This window comes from Myotis yumanensis, unplaced genomic scaffold (assembly GCF_028538775.1).
Source record: "Myotis yumanensis isolate MYYU_CA2020_CCGP unplaced genomic scaffold, mMyoYum1.0.hap1 SCAF_4, whole genome shotgun sequence".
Classification (NCBI taxonomy): domain Eukaryota; kingdom Metazoa; phylum Chordata; class Mammalia; order Chiroptera; family Vespertilionidae; genus Myotis; species Myotis yumanensis.
The window spans coordinates 76,483,656-76,501,493 of record NW_027223755.1 but is presented as its reverse complement, the minus strand read 5'-3'; the positions used below and the strand labels follow the sequence as shown (position 1 = coordinate 76,501,493).

Sequence of the window (17,838 nt, the reverse complement as noted above, 5' to 3'; positions counted from 1 at the left end):
TATATATATATATATATATATATATGTATATATATATATATACTAGAGGCCCAGTGCACAAAAATTCATGCACTGGGGGCGGGGGGGGGGGGGTCCCTCAGTCCGGCCTGCGCTACTCGCAGTCCAGGAGCCCTCAGGGGATGTCCGACTGACGGCTTAGGCCTACTCTCCACAGGGAATGGTGAGCGGCTGGCCCTGCCCGAATCATACCGTCACCATCGCCGGTGGCCTCCCTCTGCTGGAGGCAAACCCGGCAGGCCTATCTGGGGACCGCGAGTGGCTGGCCCCACCCCTTTGATCGCCCCTCTGCCACTGCTGGTCGCCGCTGTTCCCCCCATCGCCGTCCCCTCCCTCTGCCTGCTGGCATGCACCTTGGCTCGCCTGCCACCACCTGCTCACCAGCCCCACCTCCTGCTGACCAGTGGTTCTGCCATTCAGTTGATTTGCATATTATGCTTTTATTATATAGTATATATATATATACACACACACACATATTTTTAACCACTTAAGAGTAATTTGTACAAATCATGCCCCTATACCTCTAAATACTTCAATATACATTTTCTAAGAATAAGGATATTTACCTATATAATCTAATACAATTATCTAAATGAGGAAATTTAACATTACTACTATCTAATGTACAGGCCTACATCATTTTTCATCATCTGTCCTAGTAATGTAATTATTTTCACACTATTTTACATAGAAAATTTTCAATGCCTTTGTTGTAGAACATGAATTTATTCTTTCAATCACCAAACGCTGGTGAAGACCATCTTTGCCCTCAAAGAATTGACAATCTAATGTGAAAGTAGTGTCATGTGAGTGATAATGACAAGGTAATTTCACAAGTGATTAAGGTCTAAAGAAGGTTACAAAATAAGTATTCAGAAAGTATTTTCAACTGATGCATGGGCACAAAAGATGGCATTATTGAAGATTTTGCTGAGTAGATAAAATAGGGGAGGTTGCATCCAGAAGAAGCAGTAAGAGCAAAGGCAAGAGAGAACAATGGCTCAGAGAGAAAGGCAAATGGGCAAGATTGTCTGAAACACAGAATAGAGAAATGAGTGGGAGAGGAATGTTGGAGCCAGATCAGGAATAGTGTTGAATAACATGGTTCAAGGTAAAATGTCCAAACACTTCATGAGCCGTCAGGTAGTCCAAGAGTGAAGAGGTTTGGGGAAAATGAACGAGAAAATAGAACTTGACCAGCCCAGGAAGAAAGGGGGGCGTACTGCCTTCTTTTTTCTTTCAACCAACAATACTGATTACAGAAGGTGAACATTTTAGGTTTAACCAATCCCCTGACACAAGCAGGAAAAAAAATCTAATTGCTACAGAAAAAATGACAAAAGAAGGCAATTTCCTTTAGAAAGAAAAAGTCGAATTGTAATAAAAGGAAAGAGGAAAAAATGTAATTCTCTGACACGCAGCAGGATGCTTGAGTATCATCAGAATCTTGGGTCTTTCCTCGCACATGGGAGTGGAACAGTAATGGGAAGCCTAAGTATTCACATGGCCCTCTCTAGGGAAGGTTCTTAACCATGGTGCTTATCCATGGTGTATGCTGCTTTAGTAGGAAAGATGACAGCACTCACTCTGCCCCACCACCGGCATGACTGGGGACACCTACATGTCCCGTGCTCTCCAACCTCTGAGTCATTATGTAACCCTCAATACCTGAGATACTCACTATTAGGACACAGCTGAGCAATCCAAGTCAAGCCATCCTTTTTCTCAAAGGCCATTTCTTAGAGACAAAAATACAGGGGAACAAAGACCCGATGAGGAAAAGAACTTCCAGGGAACCAAGATTTTAGAAAAATTTCCTGTCAATTGCATCTATCCAGATTCTATTAACACACACACACACACACACACACACACACCATTCCTCTATTTTTTAATTCTTCAAAGTAGATATTATAATTTAGGTTTCTATAATTAATTTGGCTCCCAACACTACATATGTCCTGGGTTCCACAGGCTTTTGTGCTGAAAATATAGAACAGAGAGTTACAGTTTAGGGCACTATGGGATCCAATCAAAATCTTTCATTTTATAGATGAAATAATTCAAGTCCCAAGTTATGATGACTTGACTATGATCACAGAGCTAGTACATGGGTAGTTGAAAGCTAGCACCCAGAATCAGGTATCTTAACTCCAGTCTGATCACTTCTCCATCAGGTAAAACAGCCAGAGTCTTTCTAAAAATTTTCCATCTCTGTGTTGAAGCAATAAATGCTTCTTGAAATGCAAATTCATTAAAAGTTAGATTCTCCAAGTGACTAAACTATTTCCTGGTCAAACTGAGGCTCTGAATTAGAGGGTACATAAGGTATGTCCACATTTAGACGGTACAGATGTTTCAAATAATCAGTGACATCAAGACTCAGCTGCCATTCTTCCCAGAGTTACTCAACTCTGAACCACTAATCCAGACCAGGATGCGGAGTGACCACAGACATCTCCTGCAGCGGGCATTGCCACCAAAGAGTCTGGACACTTTTATCCTTATGGTTTTAAGCCCACATGGTCAAAATCTTTGAAGAATTGAGGCAAAATGTGAGGAAACTGCTGAGGAAGTATACGTAGGCAGAAGAAGGTAATTATTCAAAGTTGCATTTGGCCAGGACATTCAGGAGAAAATTCCTGGGCAGCCTTCCCTTCCACCTCCGCTTCCTCACCAATCACATATAGATGCAAATATAAGAAGCCACAACCCAAACCCCAACTTTATGACTCTTAAAATAGGCCTTTGTTTTGGTAGATAAAGTGCCACATGCTGAAGTAGCAATACCACTTCCTGTGAGTATCTAGACAGACCTTGTATTCAAGAAGTGACCCTGTCTGACCCCGAGTAACAGTCTGAGAACAATCTCATATTGATAGGAAAATGAAGAGCCATTCTCCATACTACTTCCTTCATTCACACTATTCATAATTCTCTCTTCTTATTTCTCTGCATATTCTTACTTGTCCTTCTTTGCCATTTTTAGGGAAATACAGGACCTGGATGCCATGGGGAAGGAAAGAAATAGAGACTGAGGTACATTCTAGTCTGACTCTGTGTTAAACTTTGATCACTGACAAGTCACTTATTCTCTCTCTGCTTTATTTCCCTTTCAGGAATATCAGCCAGAAAAGCAGATATATTGTCAGGCGAACTTACAATGAGAGCTGAGTTTTCCACTTGCCTTTCTTATAAACCTTCAGAATGCCTAAGACTCATTGACATTTGTGTGAACATAGCCTTTAGCAGGAAGCTGGGCCAATACTCTAATTTTACAGATGATGATGCTCTGGTCCAGAGGAATTAAGTGCATGCACCAGGTCACAAAGCTATTTCATTAATAGCTTCTGTTTAGGCTAATATTGGGCCAAAATTCAAGATCCTGTGAGTTGGTCATGCACAATATTATGAATTGCTACATACAAAGATAATAATGATGAACTTACATTTGTTTCCTGGGGCTGATGCCAGTCTACATAGAGTGCAAATATACACATTATAGGCCCTAGGGCTCTTATAAAAGTTTAACACTAAAATATTGAGGAAATGGCCAATATTTTAATAAGGCAACTTATGAATGTGCCTTTTCATTCCAAAGAGGAAGGCGCTCACAGTAAGTTATGTCTACTCAATCTGTTCATCAAAGGAGTAGATTAGACACAGACTTCGTAAAACTTTAGTTAATGGCTGTAGTGAAAGAGTTTAAAGATAAATGGACAACCCCAATTTCTGCAGTGCAATGGCACATTTTTGGTTCTCTGTGGTATCCTTTGTACCTACAACAGCACCTGGCAGAGAGGAGGGCAAATGAATGAAGGAAGAAATTTAGAAAATAAAAAGTATAGTGAGGATGTGAACTTGAACAAAGAATTTAAGAAAAAACACTCATTTAAAAAAGAAAAAGATTTGGATCTGGTAAGACTTCTCCAGCAAGATTTAGAATTGGTGAATTAGAAAAATAAAATTCTGTTGAAAAAATATATATATTTCAAAAATATATTTCAAGTATTTTCAAGAATAATAATTTTCATGTATCATAAGGCAGTTGTGCATTCCTTATGTACTTTAAAATACTTCTCTTTGTTTTTTTTCAGAAGTTCTCAGGATGACTTTCACTTGTTAGTTTGAAATAGGGCATAGTTTTACAACTTTCATGGGCACTGCAGTAATTATCTCTTATTCTCAGCCACTTATGCTTGATTTGCTTATTGGAAGTGTTTTGTTTTGTTTTAAATTTATTTTTCATTATTTTTCAGGCTGACGTGAATTTCCCAGTGGAAAAAATTGTTGCAACAGTTGTCATCTTTTACCTCATGTATTTATAAGTGTTGTATATCCTAGGATGATTTTACAATTTTTTTAAAAAACATATCATTTGGCATTTTTATCTGCTTTCCAAAGTACTTTTAAGTTCATTTCAACCAATGATGCCAACTGTACCTACTTATTATGGTCCCATCATTTTAAATTGTTTATCACTTTTATATTTTAGCAAAACCATCTATCAGGAATGAGGAAATGGTCAATTTTTGGTTGGATATTCCTAAAAAAGTCAAGTTTTTTACATTTTTTGTAACATTAGAATATGAAATAAAAAATTGAGAAATATATACCCCTGTCATTTATGATTAACTTAATTTTATTCCTCAGTCTAACTATTGCAATAGCAGCTAAGTCCTTTAGTTTAACTTCTTGTGGAAAAGATAAATAGGTTTTGCTGATAGTAAGTTTTTTTATTGAATTTATTAGGGTAACATTGGTTAATCAAAATATATAGGTTTCAAGTGTACAATTCTAATACATCATCTATATATTGTATTGTGGTGTGTTCACCACCTCAAGTCAAGTCTCCTTCCATCACTACCTATCCCCCCTATACCTGAAATGAAGAAATACACTAGAAGGAATAAACAGTAGGTTAGATGAAGCCAAGTACTGAATCAGCAATTTGGAAGACAAGGTAGCAGAAAATACCCAATCAGAGTACCAAAAAAAAAAAAAAAAAAAATGTTACAGGGTCTTCTAGAAGAAGAAGAAAGGTGGGAGGGTGGAGGAGAGGGAGGAGGAGGAGGCAGAGACAAGAAGAAGAAAAAATAGAGAAATATAGTTATCCATATAATAAAAGGGTAATATGCAAATTGACCCTAACAGCGGAATGCCTGGTCGCTATGACGCTTCCTCAGGGGGAGTTTTGCTCAGCCAGAAGCCGGCTTATGGCTGGCCAGCACAGCAGCGGTGGCAGGAGCCTCTCCCGCTTCCACGCCAGTGCTAAGGCTGTCTGACTAACGGCTTAGGCCCGCTCCCCACAGGGCCTAAGCCATTAGTCGGACACCCCCCGAGGGTTCCCAGACTGCCAGAGGAATGTCTGACTGCCAGCTTAGGCCTGATCCCCTGGGGGATCAGGCCTAAGCTGTCGGTCAGACATCCCCTGAGGGGTCCCAGACTGCAAGAGGGTACAGGTCTGGCTGAGGGACCCCACCGAGTGCATGAATTTTCATGCACCAGGCCTCTAGTCTTATATAAATAAAAGGCTAAGCAACCAACTGGTCGATATGACATGCACTGACCACCAAGGGGTAGATGCTCAATGCAGGAGCTGCCAAGCGACAGCAACTTTGCCCTCTCACACACAGGGACCCCTCGGGGGATGTTGGACTGCCGGTTTCAGCCTGATCCCCACAGGCCAGGCTGAGGGACCCCACCTGCTGGAAGGACCCCGCTCACTCCGCAGATGCCCCTCGAGCCCCAGCACCGCCCCATGTGCAGCTGGCTGGGGAGGGACCGCGAGGGGTTGGCTCCAGGGTGTGTCCGGCCTGTCTTGCCCAGTCCCACCCTGCCAGCCACCTTCTAATTAATTTCTTTTCAATGAGCATGAATCCGTGCACCGGGCCTCTAGTAAAGAATAAAATGGCAATCAATATGTACCTATCAATAATCACTTTAGCCTTAGCTAGTTTGGCTCAGTAGATAGAGCATCAGCCTGCAGACTCAAGGGTCCCAGGTTCAATTCCGGTCAAGGGCATGTACCTTGGTTGCGGGCACATCCCCAGTAGGGAGTGTGCAGGAGGCAGCTGATCGATGTTTCTCTCTCATCGATGTTTCTAACTCTCTATCCCTCTTCCTTCCTCTCTGTAAAAAATCAATAAAATATATTAAAAAAATAATCACTTTAAATGTAAATGATTTAAATGCTCCAATCAAAAGACATATAAGTACTGTCTACAAGACACCCACCTCAAAATGCAAGATACAGACTAAAAGTAAAGGATGAAAAAAGATATTTCATGCAAATGGGAAGAAAAAAGAGCTGGAGTAGGAATACTTATATCAGACAAGGGAGACTTTAAAACAAAGGCTATAATAAGAGACAAATAATGACACTACATGTACTGATGGAAACTTGGGCTGCTTCTAAATCTTGGCTATTATAAATAACTAGAGGCCCAGTGCACAAAATTTGTGCATGGGTAGAGTCCCTAGGCCTGGCTGGTGATCAGGGCCAATCAGGGCCTTTGGCTGTCGGCCAGAGCCTCTCTTCCCCAGCAGCTGGCTGCTGGCCGCTGGCAGGGGCCTTCCTTCGTTCTGCGCCACCCAATGGTCAGTGCATGTCATAGCAAGCAATTGAGGTCCCTGTCTCCGGAGGGGACACTTTGCATATTAGCCTTTTATATCTATAGATGCTACAATGAACACAGGGGTACATATATTTTTTCAAATTAGTGTTTCTGGTTTGTTCAGATATATTCCCAGAAATGGAAATCCCTGGGTCATAAGGCAATTCCATGTTTAACTTTTTGAGGTAACACCATACTGTTTTCCACAGTGGCTGCACCAGTCTGCATTCCCACAAACATTGTAAGAAGGTTCCTTTTTCTCCACACCCTTGTTTGTTGATTTATTGATGGTAACCATTCTGACAGGTGTGAGGTGATATCTCATTGTGGTTTTAATTTTCATTTCTCTGATGTTGAGCATATTTTCATATGCTATTGACCGTCTGTATCTCCTCTTTGGAGAAGTGTCTATTCAGGCCCTTTGCCTGTTTTTTAATTGGATTGTTTGTTGTTTTTATGGTGTTGAATTGTATATATTCTTTTTAAATTTGGGGTAGTAAACCCTTATCAGATGTATCATTGGCGAATATGTTCTCCCATTCAGTGGGTACATTTACACAATGGAATACTACTTGGCATAAAAAAGAAGGAAATCTTACTTTCTGTGACAGCATGGATGGACCTGGAGAGTATTATGCTAAATGAAATAATCCAGTCAGTAAAAGACAAGTACCATATGATTTCACTTATATGTGGAATCTAATAAACAAAATAAACAAACAAAATAGAAACAGATTCATAGATACAGAGAGCAGACTGTCAGCTATCAGAGGGGAGGGGAGTTGGGCAGCTGGGTGAAATAGGTGAAGAGATTAAGAAAAAAAACTCATAGACACAGACAACAGTATGGTGATTACCAGAGGGAAAGGGAATGGGAGGAGGTAGAAAAGAGGGAAGGGGAGCCCTAACCGGTTTGGCTCAGTGGATGGAGTGTCAGCCTGTGGTCTGAAGGGTCCCAGGTTCGATTCCAGGCAAGGGCATGTACCTTGGTTGCGGGCATATCCCCAGTCGGGGGGTGTGTAGGAAGCAGCTAATTGATGTTTCTCTCTCATCGATGTTTCTAATTCTCTATCCCTCTCCCCTCCTCTCTATAAAAAACCAATAAAATATATTTTTAAAAAAAAGAAAAGAGGGAAGGGGAGATAAATAATGATGGAAGGATACTTGACTTTGGGTGGTGAAAACACAATGCAATATACAAATGATGTACCTTGAAACCTAAATAATTTATTAACCAATGTCACTCCAATAAATTCAATAAAAATTTAAAAAGGAGAAGATAACATATAAACAAACAAAGAGAATCAAATGTTACTTCCTTTTAGAAGAGCTCCCAGGCCAGACTAGACATCCTTCTTCTTTGCTCCCATAATCCTTGGGAATCCTAGGAGTAGATGATGTGGATTTTGACAGAGTAATTACACACACTATTTTATTCACCATTTTCTTACTCATCTCTCCACTAAGTAGTGAACTCCTTAATGTCAAAACAGTACACTGTTCTTCTCTGCATGATCTTGCCACATATGGAGCACTTAACTTCTTGACTACTGATTGACTGAACGAATGAATGAATGACCCATAGGAAAAATAAAGCTCAGATTATATAAATCAGTTGTTCTGGATCTTGAAATATTTTTCCCAATATAAAAGGAAAGAAAGGTCACAATTGTCCCATTTAATTTCTAAACTATACAACTGTAAAGGAAAATCCCAGAGTTGCAACAAAATGATTGCAATACAATTATTATAAGTAGAGGAAAACAATGAAAGTTTTGCCATAAAATTATTGTTTTAATTAGAGAAAAAAATGTATGTTTTTTCTGAAGAGAATCTATGGATACTTTCAAGGGCTTAATGAATAGTTATTCTGTAATTTCATTTAAAAGCTTAAGGCTTTCTTTTCATTGGCATTCCTTTATTCTCAGTAAGTAGCCCTGCTTAAGCATGGGACAGGATCCTTTGACCTGGTATTTGTCTCAGCTGTGGGCAAAGTGAGGTGACCAGGAGCATACATTTGGGAGCTGCAAAGGGAGGGTCCAAGATGGGCTGGGAGTCAGGCAACAGAAGTCACAAAGGAAGATACAGGAACCAGGAGCAAAAGAGAAATGGAACCAAATTCTCAAGAGCTATGCTAAGAACTCTTTGGAAGAATAGTGTCCTCGTGGTTGAAAGCACAATTCCTATGGCCTGCCAGTGCGGGCTGGCAAAGAGACGCAACTCAGCAAACCTCACCAGAAAAACAATTCTGGAAAAACCCCAAAATGAACCCTCAATAATTAGCAGTTTATCACAGTCCACAGCAACTGAAGAACTGCCCTGCTTCAACATGTTCATGAAGTGTAATATAAATACAGTTTACAAAAGGGAACGATAATATTATAAAGTGATTTAAAATATATTCTTGAAATATCATCAGAAAGAAAAAGAAAGGGATTCAGATATAGTTTAAAGTTTAATTTTTGAGAAGTAACTAAGTTCTTTGGTGGTCTTCGATGAAGGTCACATTGTAAATACAAGTAAAAGAATAATTGTCATGGACCCTTAATGAACATGTGTACATTACCCAAATGTGGCAAGAAAATGAAAAGCACAGGTGGGCATAAATGCACTAAGTATAATGTTAAGAATAAATAAATGAATAAATAAACTGTAACATTATTATCAAAATAATTACAGGTTTCATGGTGAATATCACCTTTATTTTTAAGCAGATTTTGATAATTCTTTATGGCAATTTGAACCAAAGAAGCTAAAGGTATTGTACTAAAGCTATGAGTTCTGGATTCTGCACGGTCACGGGCTTTGCAATTTATGACATTGTCTTTAATCTCTTCTCTTCTTCATTCTTTTTCTTTTAAAATGTCATTTCCCTTTTGCCTTTAGTATAAATTCTCTTCCTTTTTAGTTTTAATTTCAAAATCTCTAATAGCTATATCTTCACATTATCATAAATACTGGAAACTACTGGTAACAGAAACCATTCAAGATTAATCTTAACCATTCAAGATTAAGTTGACCCCATCACATTGAACACATTAGTGTCCTTCTTATGAAGAAGCAATTCCTATAAGCTATATTACTGTCACTTGTTCAAGGATTTTAACTTTCTAATCATTTAATTTAAAAAGGGAAAATAAAATCTAATGAATTTAAACTATGCATAAAGACTATCTTAATAGAAGAATCTACGGAGGATGGAAATCGTTTCCTACATGAATTTTATTTTTTCTGCCTTGCTAATTTGATAGTGTTTATGATTCACTCCTATGAATCCAGGTCAACATATAAGCCTCAGTAATTGTTTAAAATTTTAATCATTACATAAGCTTCCTGTCAACTTATTTCTCTCTCTGCAATAATGTATTTTCTGAATGGGAACATATCATATCTAGGACATAAGTAAATATATTCTTTAGTCTATTCACTAAAAACTGCACAGAAATCTCTGATAGAACCAACTTTTCACATCCTTCATCTGATGCATATATGTTACCTTGGGCTACTGGTCATCTTTTGACATAACCAATCACAGCTCCTGAACTAGACTCCTTGAAAGCAGAGACCATGTCTTTGTCTTGTCTTACACTCCACTCCTCCCTAATTTCTACCTCTCTCCCATCTGGGAGAATATAATAGATACTCAATAAATGTTCAACTGAGTTAGATCAAAACTTGGGGCTATGGAGCACACAACATTCACATCATCTTTAAGGCTGGAGGGCAGTCAGGGGATCATATCTTGTGAGTCACAGACAGTTGATATGAGTCCAGAGGCTTGAAATGAGAGGCTAATAACTGAGAACAGGATCCATACCTGGGGAAAACAATGAATCAGTGGGACCCTGAGTAACTTGGAGAAAGGATCCCTGATGTGATCTATTCCTCCAGGAGGTGGCACGTTAGCTCAGAGCCACTCTTGGTTGGCCAAGTTGACACTTCATCCAGTAAAGGCATTGTCATGAATTTATAGAAATATTCCCCCAACAATGAAATTGGAACTAAAACATAAACTGTATTATTCCAGAAGATCTTTGTTATTATTAAGGAAAATATAAAAAAACAAAAACTAATCTGAATCTTATTTAAAGGAAAAGATTGCTCTTCTCATAACTGAATAGTCCTGAAAACAGTGTCTTTGCTTGAACTGTCACAGTTCTTTCCCACTGTTCCTAGGATGTCTCACTTTTTGGTGTATGCTGTCTATAGAGATTGTTTCTTAAAAAACATTTTAATGCGGTAAAATCTGAGTGTTCACATGCCTACTTTCATCTTTGGAAAGAAATATTATTGACATCAATGACATAAAATGTTGTCTTAAATGCATAAAGGGGGTAAAAAATGAATTACAAATGTTAGGTATTGGATAGCAAACAAATATGGAGGACCATTAATGGTATGGCTTTACATGATGTATGTGTGTGTACAACTGTTAAATACAGCATATTCCTTGTCAGGGCTAAACAGAAGAGGAGGTCAAGTTTATGCTTTACTAATTAAAAAATTGAATAAATTAAATCTTGATTATGCTTTATGAAACATCTGCTTCACTAGCTCCAAGAGAGCTGAACTTAAGAATCTAGTCACCTACAAATTCTCTTGGAATATCCTGAAAAACCCAAATTATGCATTCAGGTGTCAAGGAAATAAACCAATAATTTTATAAAGTGGGATCTAAGGCCTTTTCAACGTGTCTGTCCCAATCTCTATGCCTATGGCCATACTGGATTAGAAACAAACAAAAAATCATCTCTATGATATACACGCAGCTTCGCAATCTACACTATCCAATAGTATAGCAACAAAGAGACATGTCAGACATGGGCTAAGCACTTGGCTGTCTTTTCCGAGTACATGGTCACGGAGAACCAGCTCTGAGCCATCAGGAAGAGCTCCGAGGGAAGTTTGAGCCATGTTCTCTTACGATGGAGGACATGTATTTCCTCTACCTGTCTCAAGTCATTAAATTCTCAGATTCATTTTCTTTAAAGATGAGCCAGACTCACGTTCATCATTAGAAAAAAGAAAGAAGGAAAAACACGCTTAATGAAGACATTTGCCTTAGAAGCTGCCACAATCAAAGACAGGCCTTTTCAGATGTAATTAAATTTTTTTCCACGAAAATTTATCAGATTAAAATATGGTAGTTGACCATGGTTTCAGGCTATCTGAAACCTTAGCAAGATTGAAAGCAGAAGTTAATTTCTTGCTCTAAACAGTATAATTTGAAGCAAAGAGAATCAGGGAGCATTTTCTAGTCTCCCAAGCACATAAAAGCTAAAACTGTTTATTTATATCCAAGGGACTTAAAGAAACCTGATTGGACCCCAGGAGTCTGCATATGCTTTGTATTGGAGTGAAAATGTCAGCCCAGAAAAAACAGAACTGTCCACCCCCAAACTAATCCAACCTTTCCCTGGCAGCGCCCTGAGCCACTGTGGCCCTAGGAAGAGAGCCCTTGCAGAGATGGCATTTTTGAGGACATCGGTGTGCCCAATTCAAAAATCAGCGTGATTGGGGGTTTAATGAGGCACTTTGTTATTCCCTGCAATAAAAATGAAAAAATAGAGACAGAGTTCTTCAGGCTTAATTACCACATCTGTTATTAGGCACTTTACCATGATTGACTGGAGTGTATGTCGGACACGGTGCCAAAAAAGCCTCCCCATAAAAGCAGTTTCCTGCTCGCTGCCTGAATGGCATTGGTCTCTGTTACAACTAGGATTTCCATGGCAAACAAGCAAAGCTTGGCTCGTACAAGCCCCCGTGCCAGCTGAAGGCACTTTTTCCTGGTGCCAGTTAAGCTAGGAGCAGGGCCTGGGCCGCTTGCTCTGCCTTTTGTGTCTCTCTCCGGCTAGGGCTCCACCACGCTTCCCTGCAGCCCATGATAAAGGGAACAGGTGAGAGGAAGGAGCAAGGTGAGACTAGGAGGGGCTGAGCTGTGGCCTGTGGTGATGCCTACTTGCAGACATTAAAATTAGGAGTTAAGATGTGATGCTGCAAAGGAAAAGCATTTCCTAGCTCCTAAGGTCTCTATGGCTTTCAAATGGGTAGTTAACATGCAACCCCGAAGCCAGTTTCTCAGGAGACCTAGTTCCTTGGATGTCTTGGGCTCTCTGAACCAAATTGGACTTTAGGCATTTAGTGCCTCATTCTGTGACATACATACTGGAGAAACTTATTGCCATTGTTCCTTGTCCCCAGTAAAGCTGCTCATGGATTCCTGCAAGTCTGGGTATGCAGGCAAGTGGGGAATCTACTAACTAAACTGCAGCTCATTTGAAGAGGATTGCCTTCATAAAGTAGGCCATCATTCGACTTTTCTAAAGTGAAAAATACAGACACCCACAGCTCTCCATACCCTTAAGTCAAGTTACTGTGCAGGCTATTGCATGGGGACAATTGTTGACACAGAAAACTACTCTTCAGATCAGATGTACAAGGACAGCCGCAGCAAGCAACCTCATATCTTGAATACACACCAGGTAGGGAAACACACAAATACTCACCTAACCCTGGTTGTTTAAACAATAGCCCAATGCTACAGAAATTGTGTCAATGGTTGTAATGTAAGCAATGAGAAAAGACTGTAAAACATGAATACCTTGTGAATACATTCTCCTGGAATAATCACAGATAAAGAACAATGTCCTGAAGCATTCTCTCTCTGTGCATTATTTGCCCTTTGAGGATGAGGTTGTATACATTTACTAGAGGCCTGGTGCAAGAAACTTATGCACGGGTCCCCTCAGCCCACCCTCTTGCAATCTGGGACCCCTTAGACATCCCTCTCACAATCCAGGACAGCTGGCTCCTAACCACTTGCCTGCCTGCCTGGTTGTCCCTAACCACTCTGCTTGCCTTCCTAATCACCCCTAACCACTCTGCCTGCCTGCCTGATGGCCCCTAACTGCTTGCCTGCCTGCCGGATCGCCCCTAACTGCCTCTGCCTCGGCCCCTGCCACCGTGGCTTCGTTCAGAAGGACGTCTGGAATGATGTCTGGAAGGTCTTTCGACTGTGTGGTCTAATTAGCATATCATGCTTTTATTATTATAGATGATGTACTACTCCATTGCTTTCTTGTATCAGGCAATGTCCATGGTGATTAGATGTGTGGCTACTATTAGTGGTGTTTTGTGTACAGAATATAATCCAGAAATAATGAGTCAAGTATGAGAAATTGGCAAGCAAGAAAAGGATTTTCTAAGCTATTAAAAAGTTTTACCAGCATTATAAAAATAAAAATATTTGGTGTTTCCTAAAAAAGAATGAACATTTATAAAAGCCATTGTCTATGTGCTTGGAGAAGTGTACATGGATCACCTTTTCTGTTCTTGGGATGGACTATCAGTTTACTAGAGGTTCGCCACAGGGCCAACCCACTCTTCAACAGTCGGTCCAGCCTCAGGGGGAAGGGGGCTTTAGGAAACAGATCTCAGCCTTCGCAGACAAATGACGGTCTGGTGTGGTATCTGTCATACACTTCCTGCAAGTCGTGATTGCTAGAGGGCCCTCTCACATTCATTCCTCAGACTTCTTAAATCTGGCCTTTCTCTCCTCAGCCCCTATGATATAAATGATTGAGGCTCTTTTCAAACTAAGTCGTTCCCTCACTCTCTCTTTTTCATTATCCACAAAAGAGCCTTTGTGATCCCTTGAGGACAGAAGGAAGATGAAATTAACAGAGCACAGCAGAAAGTGAAATTAACCATTTCTGAACTTATATAAAGGCCACTCTCCAAATAAGTAAAAAATGAGCCATTTCAGAGCCCAATGTCTTAAAAAATAAATTTCCACTAGTAATGGTTTTGTGGTATTACAGAGAAAGGAGCTATGTGTGAAATATCTAAGAGCAATTTGGCAATGATTTCTTAGATATGACACCAAAAGCACAAGCAACAAAAGAAAAAAACAGATATGCCGAGCTTCCTAAAAATTAAAAATTTTGTGTACCAAAGGACATTAACAGCAGAGTGAAAAGGCAACCCACACAATGGGAGAATATATCTTCAAATTATATATCTGATGAGGGATCAAAATCCAGACTTACAAAAACAAAAAACAAACAAAAAAACCATACAACTCAACAACAATAAAACAAACAACTTAATTTAAAAATGGGCAAAGAACTTCAATTGATATCTCTTTATATCTCTTTTTTTTTTTAAATATATTTTATTGATTTTTTATAGAGAGGAAGGGAGAGAGATAGATAGTTAGAAACATCGATGAGAGAGAAACATCGATCAGCTGCCTCCTGCACATCTCCCATGGGGGATGGGCCCGCAACCCAGGTACATGCCCTTGACCGGAATCGAACCTGGGACCTTTCAGTCCGCAGGCCGACGCTCTATCCACTGAGCCAAACCGGTTTTGGCCTCTTTATATCTCTTTAAAGAAAATATACCAATGGCCAATATGTACAGGAAAAGATTTTCAATATCACTAATCATTAGGAAAATGCAAATCAAAACCCACAATGAGATACTCCTGCACATCCATTAGGATGGCTACTATTAAAACACAAAACAAACAAAAAGCAGAAAATAAATGTTGGTGAGGTTGTGGAGAAGTTGGAACCCTGTGTATTGTTGGGAATGCAAAATGCTACTACTATGAAAAACAGTATAACCGTTCCTCAAAAATTAAACAGGAAATCGCCGGCCCTAGCTGATTTGGCTCAGTTGATAGAGTGTCAGCCTGCCGTCTGAAGGGTCCCGAGTTTGATCCCGATCAAGGGCACATGCCCCAGTTGTGGGTTTAATCCCCAGTAGGGGGCATGCAGGAGGCAGCCGATCAATGATTCTCATCATTGATGTTTCTCTCTCTCTCTCTCTCTCTCTCTCTCTCTCTCCCTTCTTCTCTGAAATCAATAAAAATATATTTAAAAATAAATAAGTAAATAAACAGGGAATCATCATATGATGCAGCAATTCCACTTCTGGGTGTATACTCTAACGGAATGAAAGCAGGGACTCCAACAGATTTGTACACAGATGTTTATAACAGCATTTCACAATATCCCTAAAGTGGAAATACTACAAATGTCCATTAATAAATGATTAGATAAACAAAATATGGTATCTTTATATATAAAAGGCTAATATGCTAAGTGTCCATCCAACCAGTCGCTATGATGTGCACTGACCACCAGGGGGCAGCCTTCAACACAGGAGCTGCCATTTACAGAGAAACGGCACCGCAAACCTGGTGCCCACAAAGCAACACTCAGCTTCCTCCAAGTGGGACACAGGCCCTGCCACTACCCCAGAGCAACACCCCACCAAATCACAGCCAACATTGCCAAGACCTCATGGTGCAAAATGCAGCCCATAGCCCAGCCCAACCCAGAAATGGTGGCTGTAGGCGCCAGGTAATGACGTCAGGTAGCAACACCCAGCTTCTTCTCCCTAAGCAACTAGCCTCCTTGGAGTTTCTCCAGCCCAGGAACATGACTTGCTTTATAGCCAGATGGAAAAATTTTACACTTTAACTAAATATCTGTGAAGTGTTTTCCTGTGCCTCATCTCATTTGACCCTCACAGAAGTCTTGGAGTAGGTAGATAGGAGACGTGGTAGAATCCTATTTTCTTTCATTAGTTGGAAAATGGAGATTTAGAAAACTTAGAAATTTGACCCAACTGAAAAGAAGTAAGAAATGGTGGAACTTGAAAATGACTTCAGGTTTTCTTACTGCACAGAATGTAGTCAAACACTGTTGCAGTTAAATATTTTACCCTTTGTTCTCCCTGTGTGATCTACAATAATAATCTGCTTGGTGTTAATATTACACTGTTGCTGACAATTGCCTGAAAGAGCAGTTGTGGTGCTTCACTGGGCTGGAAAAAGTTTAGCTAAATCAGAAAGCAGGTCTAATTAAGCAAGTTTATTCTATATCTATCAAAGGCTAAGTTGACTAGCACATGCATGATACATATAAAGCTCTCACTAGCACCAATCGTATGCGTGTGTTTTGATCTGTAATTGTCAATCATGAATTTGGTTGACACTTCTATTATAGAGAAAGGGAGCCGAAACCGGTTTGGCTCAGTGGATAGAGCGTCGGCCTGCAGACTGAAAGGTCCCAGGTTCGATTCCGGTCAAGGGCATGTACCTGGGTTGCGGGCACATCCCCAGTAGGAGATGTGCAGGAGGCAGCTGATCGATGTTTCTCTCTCATCGATGTTTCTAACTCTCTATTTCTCTCCCTTCCTCTCTGTAAAAAATCAATAAAATATATTTAAAAAAAAAAAAAAGAGAAAGGGAGAATAGCAATATTAAAATATTTCTTCTAATTAATTTCCTTTCAATTTATACAAATTCATGCACTGGGCCACTAGTATAAAATATTAATCAGCCTTAAAAAGGAAGGAAATTCTGACACAAGCTACAACATGGATCAACCTTAAAGACATTATGCTAAGTGAAATAAGCCAGTCATAGAAGGCCTCTTGTATACTAGAAGCCTGGTGCACAATCCCTAGCTGGCAATCGGGGCCGATTGGGGCCGGCCAGCCGGAAGGAGGGACTGTGGGAGGTTGGCTGTGGGAGTGCACTGACCACCAGGGGGCAGCTCCTGCACTGAGTATCTGCCCCCTGATGGTCAGTGCATGTCATAGCTACTGGACGGTCATCCAGTCTTAATGGTCGCTTAGGTTTTTATATATAGACTAGAGGCCCAGTGCACAAAATTTGTGCACTTGGAGGGTTCCCTCAGCCTGGCCTTTGCCCTCTCGCAGTCTGGAAGCTCTTGGGGGATGTCTGACTGCTGGGCCTAACCAGACTGCTGGGCCTAACCCGGCAGTTGAACATCCTTATTGCTGCCTAGGAGGCAGAAGAGGCTGCCGCCACTGCTGCTGCACTCGCCAGCTGTGAGCCCAGCTCAGGGCTTCTGGCTGAGCGGTGCTCACCCTGTGGGAGCGCACTGATCACCAGGAGGCAGCTCCTGTGTTGAGCGTCTGCCCCCTGGTGGTCAGTGCATGTCATAGCGGCTGGTCATTCTGCCATTTGGTCAATTTGCATATTAACCTTTTATTATATAGGATTACACATACATATCATCTGAGTTATCTCAAGTAGAGAAATTCATAGAGGCAGAAAGTGGGAGGATGGTTGTCTGAGGCTGGGTCCAAAAGAAGTGGGGAGTTGCTGTTTAATCAGTACAGAGTTTCAGTTTGGGGAGATTAAAAAGTTCTGGAG

The 17,838-nt window shown here is 40.4% G+C and overlaps 1 protein-coding gene across 6 annotated transcripts in view; it reads right to left on the bottom strand.

Annotated features, from left to right (window-relative positions):
- The window catches only part of MEGF10 (multiple EGF like domains 10), a 369,913-nt gene that overhangs the window by 130,201 nt on the left and 221,874 nt on the right, over positions 1-17,838 (bottom strand). The gene's annotated exons all lie outside the window — the stretch shown is intronic.